General features: G+C 47.2%; 1 long non-coding RNA gene across 3 annotated transcripts in view; it reads left to right on the top strand.

Moving 5' to 3' along the window:
- The window catches only part of LOC116183824 (uncharacterized), a 41,663-nt gene extending 35,225 nt beyond the window's left edge, over positions 1–6,438 (top strand). For 2 of the 3 annotated variants that reach the window (XR_014956628.1, XR_014956626.1), the window contains one exon: positions 3,601–6,438. This is a non-coding gene — a long non-coding RNA (uncharacterized LOC116183824). The remainder of the gene's footprint in view (positions 1–3,600) is intronic. The other variant, XR_014956629.1, reaches the window with a different exon arrangement.
- Positions 6,439–6,906: the final 468 nt, after the last annotated feature.

The following is a 6,906-nucleotide window of genomic DNA, read 5'->3' as shown; positions in this document are numbered from 1 at the left end:
TCTCAGGGATGCACAGGGGGTCTGTGCCGGACCAGGGGTTGGACTGGGATTATCTTCGTTAGTCCCTTCCAGCTCAGAATATTCCATGATTCCTGTGGCTGAAGCAGCGTTTCCTCTGCCCACCAGCACTCCCTAATGCCCTTGGGCAAGGCAGACTATCAGTGCAAGGGGTCTTTCCCTCACAATTAGATCCCTTTTCTGTTGAAGCTGGGTGGTGTCATCTGCATGACAGGTTTTGTTCCATCTTTGGGAGAAACACTTGGCCAATCCTCCCTCCACCCTCTGCTCCCCAGATCTCTGGCTCTCTTCAGAACCACAAGGAAAAGAAATCTTTGTTTGTTTATGGAGTTTCTGGAGCCTCAGGTTTGTTCTCCTCCGTCCTCCCTCCTACCAATGCTGGAAGTGCCAGAACATAAATGGAGTCGCTGACCATGGTTGGAAGGAGCAGTGCCAGGAACCTCAGGAGAAATTTGCTCCTGATCTTCCCAGCACTATTGTAAATGTAGGTGAACTAAGTGGGAAGAAATGATGATGTCTGATTTTAGTTCAGAATGATTTCTTTATTATAACTGTGTTATAATACATTGATATATTATATAAAGGAATATACTAAAATGACATACTTACTTTTTTTAACTACTATATTTAACTAACTCACAACTTGTGACCTTCTCACAAGAGACTTAGACGCAGGTGGATTTGATTGGTTATCAGGCTTAAACAATTCTTACCAGAATCTAATCAAGCAATCACCTCAGGGAAACAATTCCGTAAACATATTTTACATAGGAAAAACAAGGAGCAGAATTAGAAATTATTTTCTCTTTCTTTCTTTCTGTGCACCTCTATGAAAAATACTGAGAGAGAGAAATGTGCTTACCACACAGCACAGCCTTGCAGAGTGGAGGGATGGAGGAGAGCTAAGCAAAGCATCTGGGCTGCTGAATGCCAGCAGAGCTTGTGCTCCAGCTGGGAATGTATCATTGTTCCCTTCAATAAGGGCAGTGGCATGCAGAACCAAGGCCAGAGGGAGGTGGTGGCCATTTGCCTGCAGTTTTTCTGTGCCCAAAAGCCTTGATTCACTGTGAATTTCATGCAGATGACAAAGCAAAACCTCCAGATCCACATTTTGGACCACTTAAATGCCATTGTGGGCTTCAAGGATGGTCTCACCCAAGCCCCCTCTGCCTCCCACCTGACCCAAAAACTGCTTTGAAAACAAAACCTCGTTCCTGCTTCAACCTGAGGAATGGGAGTGACCCAGAAGAGTTTGATTCTGCCTTCAGAGGCTTCCAGGGTGGAGTCAAGCCCTCTTGTTCCCAAAAAGATGTTGCTGGGAGCCAGTGAGATGTCCAAGGAAAGGTGCTGAGCCCTGGCTGACCTGACATTGTGCTGGGGTGCCCAAGTTCCCATCAGAGAGGTATCTTGCAGGGAAGAACCAAATTTTCCTGCAGCCCAATGTAGATGGTGGCAGAAGGCCTTTATGTTTTTGGGGTTTCAGTGGGGGGGAGGGGGCAGCTGGAATTGGACATCTGACATGCCAAAAAGCAGAAATTTGCTCTTGCTTTGGTGTGGGTGTTACTCTGGGTGGTGGGAGGTGTATCCTGTAGATGGAGGAGATTCAGATTCTGGTATCAAGGACATCTGTGAGTACAGGAGAGCCCGCATGGATAAAAATCTGCTTCAGGCCAGAAAAAAAGCTCAGCATCCCGCAGGAGATGGGAATTTTCAGTGTGCCCCTTGTGTATCCAAGAAGGACAACGGGGGACACTGCATAACCTGGTGACAGACAGGACAGCACTGTCTCCCTCTGTCCACCAGTTGTGATCCCTTGCTGAGGGCAGCCAGGAGTTGAGAGGACCCCTAACTGTGTGTGAACCTTTCCTTGATCTGTTGCTGTTATCTCATTCTATGGCTTTCCTTGGCTGCAATCCCAGCTGGATCCTTCCAAAGAGGTCTATGTGTGAGCGGGAGAGAAGCATCCTCCTTAAAGGTGGGTGTTTGGGGGCATTTTGTGTCTTACTTCCTCACAGCATTCAGATCTACCAGGTTTGGGTTCCTGCCTCACCTTGTCCCTCTGCTCTCCAACCCTCCTACTACCTGCAGCTCCAGAGATTCTTACCTTTAAGCCATCATTCAGAGGTCTCAGAAAATGCTGGGTCACAGCCTAGATTCTCTTCTTTTCTACACCAGTACACGAATAACTGAGCTCCCTGTGAGCTCCCAACCCTGTGGAAAAAACAGGGTGAAAAGTTCAGGAAACCACGATCCATTTCACAGCAGACCTGCAAAGCACAAATATTAATACCAATAAAACAAGGAGGGGGTAGTGGTGGAATTCAGTTGCCAGTGGCTGAGAGACCTTCAAATCCTCAAACTGGGAGCAAGGCTTTTAATCCACACACAAGAAACTGTCCCTCCTCCAGCAGCAGGAGCAAACTGCCTTTTTTAAGGTGGATTATCACCAAAAAAACCCTGCCATTGCTGAGCTTTCCTGTAAACCATCAGCCTGGATGTATTTTATGATGTGATTTATAGAGTTTGTTTCTGAAGACTCAAAGCAACATTGCTATAAAAGTATAAAAGATGCATGTTTTGGTGGAGGATGAATGCCACTGCCTTTTTGTTCCCTCGTGGGCAACCTGCTGGGTGGGTTAGCACCATTTGGAAAGATGAATTCGTCATGTGTGGGCATTCACTGGCAGCCTTGGAGGAGATTATTGTGTCATCATCCTTCTGGTCAGCAGCAGCAGCCCCACAGCTGCTCCTCAAGCTCAGAGATTAATTAACAAGTTGGAAAACAAGGAGAATGTGCTTCCTTGTGCTCCTATCACCAGTCTGGCTGATTCCTCCCTCTGCAGGCATTTCCATGGCGCTTCTGCAGAATGGTTTGAGTGTTGCTGTTGCCTGTTTAAATCATGGAATAGATTAGATAATCCCTAGGCCTTTTCCACCTCTTGTGGTTCTGCTTAAAGAGCTGTCAAGCCCTGGATTTTAAAGGGCAGAACAAGCCAAGGCTTTTGAGGTTCTGCTGGGAGGATTACAACTTGTAACACATTCCAAAGCCTTCCAAAAGTGCCTGCAATTTCAGGTTTCCGGATAGAATATGTTATTCAGCTTTCTGCGGACCTTCTTTGTAGTTCATCACACAATCCCAGTTTTCCATCTGCATGAAGATCCCACTAGCATGAGACTGCCTTTGGTGGGAACATGCCTTCCCTTTCATCGTTTTTGACTGAAGATGTTTGCCTGTTGCTGGAGCAAAACAAATTTCCTTACAGTAAAAAGAAAAAAAAAAAAAAAACCCTGCATCTGCCAATTCACTTTTAAATGTAGCTCTTGCAATTTATAGGAAAATAAAAAGTCCCAGGGAAGTGAATTGTTGTCTTTCAACCCTGCCAAATGTACATTAAAAAAAAAACCAAAACAACCCCTGATATGTCTTTGGCCTCCTTGCTTTTATTGTGATCTATAGGCTGCACATAACCATTGTATCTCCAATGGTGAGGGTGAGGGCTGGGGAGTTTTTGAAGGAGGTTGAGGAGCTTTCCACCTCCAAATAATTTCTCTGACCTCGGCTGGCTGCTGTTTTTTTTGTAGTGTGTCCTCACAGTGAAGGAGCCACTGATTTGTGGAAATGCTGAGGAATGACCAGAGGCACGTTGATGGAGCATCCCTGGACCCAACAGAGCTGCACCCATGTAGCCAGAAAATCTGAGCTCTTCCCTGGAGAGCTTCTCCCAGTGAAACTACTGGGGGGGACAATGGAACATGTCCATTGGCCTGTTTTGGTCTCTGGAGCCAAAAGCTTGGTGGCTGTGAGCACAGTGTCTGCCCTGTCACAGGTGAGTTAGCAAGACCTTCTCCTCCCTAAGGAAAACTTGGAAAAATTTGGTGGTGAGCCTCAGTCTCTGCCTTTGTGTAGGTTTCGGGGGAGGTTTGTTAATCTGACATATGGATTTGAAGCTGTAAATGCTCCAGAGGCTGTGGGCAAGCAGTGTGGGCTTGGGGAAGGGAGAGATCGCTGGGTTTGTGTTAGTCAACGTGCCATATTAACTAACACAGGCCATGTAAATGGCAATATTTACATTATATTCTGCTAGCATGGTTCCTCAGCACTGCTGTGGGACTTTGTTTGCCTGTCACTGTAACCCCATGCTGCTCACTTCCGAGAGGACATTCCCAGGAAGTGTCTGTCGTGAATTCCAAGCCTGCTTATGCAGTGACATTTCTGTGCCAGTCATTAAGTCCATCTGACTGGGTCTGCTTGTAAATCAGAGCAACTCCTTAGCGTAAAAGGAAATGGATTTGGGAGACACCAATTCACAAGCCTTGTGGTGGACATGAGGTGTTCATTCACCATTCCTTTCTCCATCCCTCAGCTGGATTAAAATTCCAGTTCTCTCAAAACAAACCTGGATTTCCTCCTCTCAGTAAGGAGTCGGCTTCCTGGTTTTGTGTAAAACCCAAATTTTTTTTTCTAAAACTTCAAGCTTTGAAATGGGGTGGATATCTGAGCTAATTGTGCACGTACACCTGCATTTTATGAATCAGATATTCTCTGAAGCTGGGACCTTCTTTCAAGTCACAAAAGATGAGGAATGTAGAGTTTCCAAGCTTTGGATGGAAGTAAAACTGTATCCTTGCCACTCAGAAGAAATCTGTTCCATCAACTGAAAGTTACATTATAAGGATCTCAACACTTGGAGATGATAAAGGCATCAGTTTACCTCTTTTTGTGCTGAAATCATGGCCGCATAAAACTTCCTACACCAAATTTCCTTGCTTATATTTTGATTCTTTTTTTTTTTTTTTTTTTAATGGACATTAAGGAATGATGGTGCTTTGCTGCTTGGTCAAAAAAATTTGGCTTCTTCCTTCATAGTTTTCCTTTCAGCAATCCACAGGCATCACAGGGGTGGAGGAAAAATAATTGGCCTATAACTTTGCCCAGCTCAGGGAAAACACACAATTAGTGTTGCTGCAAATTGCTCCTGGATTAAATTGGTGAGTTGAAAAGTGGAGAAGCCCCTGGAAATTGGAAAATTTCCCTCTTTGCCTTGGGATATTTAGGATCTAAAGGCATCAGCTGCATCTCTGGGCCTTGTTTCCCTAAAGGAGCATCTCTTGGGAATTTTCTCCATTGGACAGTGTGGGAGACATCAAAGCCAAGAGGAATAAACTGGCATGGGAGCATGAGGAAAAGGTGAAGGCTGTGGGAAACGATGCCTGCAGGCTCTGTGCTCCACATCAAATGAAGGCTCTCCCCAGCCTTAAAACCAGAGCCCCATAAAGCTCTGGGTGAGCTCCTTAATGGGTGTAAAATTCTTTGTCCCCGAGCCTGCTCCCCGTTGTTCCCACAGCCTCTCACCTGGCCAGAGCCAGGAGACCAAGGGCATGGAGGCAGCTGGAACTCTCCCAGGGTTAGGGAACTGCTCCAGCCCTCCCCAGGTGCAAAGGTGAACATTCTGAGGAGGGACATGCCCAAATCTCACGTTAAATCATGGCAAATTGGGCAGTTCTTTGCCTTGGGCTTCCATGTCTTGTAGTGTGGGGAGAAAAGGAGGGTGCAGGGTCAGGCACGGAGAGGTGAGGTGGAATTCTGACTGTCTCTGTGGTGCAGTTTGGAGTGCCCAGCTCCTTCCTTTATAGCCCCCTGGACTCCCTCACGTGGGTTTTTGTTCCATGTGTAAGACCCCGAGTGATTCAGTCAACAAGGATCAGGCCTGAGGGGAGCAGCAGACACGGAGCCCCTTGGAACAGAGATTTCCTGAGGTCAAGGGGCTGGGAAAAAATCAGTCCCAAAGGACTGAAAATACCAATCCACTCAGCTCTCCATTTTCACCCCAATGGGTGGGGAGATGACAGCCCCAACCCACCCCATGGCAAGGAATAAACCATTCCCTAAACTTGCCTCACTCCCGTGTGCAAAACACACCCCAAAACAGCTGAAGTGTCCCTTGTTCTCAGTGAATGCTACCAAAACAACCATGGGGAGATTAAACATTTTACTTCTAATAGAAACAGAGTCATTTACTTCAGATTTTGTATAGGAAATGGGAATTTTGCCCCTGTGGGATGGGTCTGGCCCTGCCCCAGGCCTCAGCTCCGGGAACCAGGGGCAGAGTAGGAAGGAGCTCTTTCAAAGCACATAAAAATGGTCATCTGGAGAGGGCAGCCACCAAGGAGCTGCATGTTCTGGGGTATTTTTAAAATAGTGGGGAGATGTGATCTTTTTCATTAGCTGCAGGCTATCAGAGCTGTTGAGCTGAGTGTTGTGTGTGAAAGGGATGAGGGACGGCCCTGCCTTGGGGCAGGTGGGAGGTACTTGAAGGATGCTGTAGGCAAGGAGTGGTTGAAAAGCAGCTTGAGGTCATGGCACAAGCTCAAGGCTGGCTCCCAGGCTGCCTCATCACAAACCCCTCAGACTAATGTCTGCCCACCTTGGTGGGAGGGAGGGGAAGAGCTGCCCCTCCCTCTCAGCCCTTCCCTCCAGGCAGGTTTTGTCCATTCAGAGACCTTGGGCTGTGAGGAATTCCTTCTCATCCCACCAGTGAGAGCAGCATCCGTCAATCATCTTCAAACCCTGCCATTTTCCACTTTGCAGTGCTCAGGAGAGTTTGGAGAGCCTGTGGAAACAGCTCCATACTGGCATCATTCTGCCCTTAAAAATGCCTTGTGTTTTAGGAACAGTGGATTTGCAGGTGTGGATGGTCCTGGGTGGGAATGGACCACAACCAAAAGCCTGGACACAGCATCCTGCTTCCTCTGGGGAACAGCAGCTGTGTCCTGCAGAGCTCAGAGCTCAAGGGGTGCACTGGAAGCCAGGTGGAGTCTGTGCAGTGCTGGAAATGGGAGCTTTGAGCACACTGGGGATTGTCCTGATTAAATCCTGCTCCCCACCCC

This window comes from Lonchura striata, chromosome 7, assembly GCF_050655825.1.
Source record: "Lonchura striata isolate lonStrDom1 chromosome 7, ASM5065582v1, whole genome shotgun sequence".
Classification (NCBI taxonomy): Eukaryota; Metazoa; Chordata; class Aves; order Passeriformes; family Estrildidae; genus Lonchura; species Lonchura striata.
This window is presented reverse-complemented; position numbering and strand designations above follow the sequence as displayed.